Here is a 1,909-nt window from a genome sequence, read left to right as displayed (position 1 = left end):
AAAGTACCCACGCCTCGTATGGCTTACCCTAACTTCATGTGCACTGCCCAAATCCAGCCCACACGGGACCACAAATCTGCATCACGGAGAACCCCCAGGCACCAGATCTACATCCCCACACCCCCTGGGGCCCTCCAATCCCTAAACACCACCCATACCCCATGGGCACCTCCAAAGCAAGAAGCAGGACCCCAGACACCACCCATAGGGGCCCCCACTGTCAGGTACATGGAGACCAAAGATCTACACCCTTCCCAAATCCCCAGACCCACCCTCTTGCCTCCCCCCCACCTTCCTTGCATACCTACATGCTAAGTCCAGCCCCAGAGCATCTTGAGGATCCCGGTGGTGGGACCCCACTGTCCCTCTGTGTCCCCAGGTGCCCCCCGCTGACACTGAGGGTCTGACCTACGTCGAGCTGCAAGTTGCGACCCCCAGCACCCAGCCCCCCAGTTCCCCCAGTTCCCCCCAGCCCGCTGTGATCTACGCCGAGGTGGCCACTGCGAGACCCCGCTGATGCCTCTGGTATTTGTGCACAGACATGTATATGTTGTGTGCACACATGAACTTCCAGCACATGCAGTGCAGGTGTGAGATGTGTTCTCACCATCACCTGTGCACTACATGCGTGTACCACTGCATTGTTCACACGAATTACATGTTTGTGTGTAGTCACATGTGCAGAATAGATGTACACACATGTGTACTAACACACGTAACACTGTGTCTCCGTGTGTGTGTGTGACATCACACGTGTACTCTGATACGTGAACACAACACTGTGCACATGTGTCCTGAGTGTGTGCTCCCAGTGCCTGCATTACACATCTCTCTACAGAACACGCGTGTCCATAGCGTGTACCCACTGTGTCACCACACCTGTCCCTGCAGCACACATGTGTCCTTAGCGTGTGCTCCCCATGGAACATCTCCAGTTTGTCAATCCAAATGAGCATCCAACCCACAGTGCTATTTGGGGATAGGATTCCCATTTTTGGTGGGTTTTGTCCCACTTTCCTGGACCAGAATTCTGATTCTGAAGGGTTTTATCCTGCTTTTGGGGAGAGGATTCCTAATTCTGGAAGGTTTTACCCTTCCTCTACCTTTGGATGCTTTCTTTCCATCTTTTCAGGACTATTCCCGATTCTGGAGGGTTTTTCCTGAACTTTGGGGGAAGGTTTACCATTTCCAAAGGTTTCAGTGAAATTTCTGGAAGATTTATTGTTTGTGGCTGTATTTATCCAGAACTTGTAGGGAAAATTCTCATTTCTGGAAGATCGCCTCCTGCTTTTGAGGGAGGATTCCTGCTTCTAGATGGTATTATCCTGTTCTTCTGGTGGGAGATTCCCATTCTGGAATATTTGATTCTGCCTTTTGGGGCAGGATCCCCATTTCTGCCAAGGTCTTGTCCTACTTTTTGGAGAGGATTTCTTCTTCCGGAGAGTTTCATTGTTATGGGGAGGAGCGCTCCTGCTTCCGGAGGGTTTAGTTCTCATCTTGAAGGAGGATTCCTGCTACTGGAAGGTTTTATCCTGGATTTGGTGCATAAAAAATTCCATTCTAACGTATTTTTGCCTGACTTCTGGGTCAGGATTCCCATTTCTGAGAGGTTTTACCTTTCCTTTGTCTCATCCCAGCAGAACCAGCCCTTGGGCACAGGGTTTTGCTGACAATTACAAATCCTTTGATTATTTCCCAGCCCCCAGCACTGAAATCAGGGCTAAAGGACAGGGACACAGCAGTGACAGCATCCCTAACATGTTTGCTCTTCTTTTTTTAATTACCACCAAGGTTAATTATCCGTCAGGACACTGCCTGCCTGATGCTAACTGACAGTTTGTGGGTTTAAACAGCAGCGTTTGGGTCAGGTTTGTTTATGTTTGGTGATGATGGAAAATGCATTTTTGTG

The 1,909-nt window shown here is 49.7% G+C and overlaps 1 long non-coding RNA gene across 1 annotated transcript; it reads left to right on the top strand.

Moving 5' to 3' along the window:
• Window positions 1-6: 6 nt before the first annotated feature.
• LOC110390605 lies at window positions 7-719 on the top strand. Its single transcript, XR_002433786.1, has 2 exons — window positions 7-224; window positions 380-719. It is a non-coding gene; the product is annotated as an uncharacterized LOC110390605 (long non-coding RNA).
• The last annotated feature ends 1,190 nt before the right edge of the window (window positions 720-1,909 follow it).

This window comes from Numida meleagris, unplaced genomic scaffold, assembly GCF_002078875.1.
Source record: "Numida meleagris isolate 19003 breed g44 Domestic line unplaced genomic scaffold, NumMel1.0 unplaced_Scaffold1477, whole genome shotgun sequence".
Lineage (NCBI taxonomy): Eukaryota > Metazoa > Chordata > Aves > Galliformes > Numididae > Numida > Numida meleagris.
The sequence above is the reverse complement of the archived record's forward strand: the minus strand, read 5'-3'. Positions and strand labels throughout refer to the sequence as shown.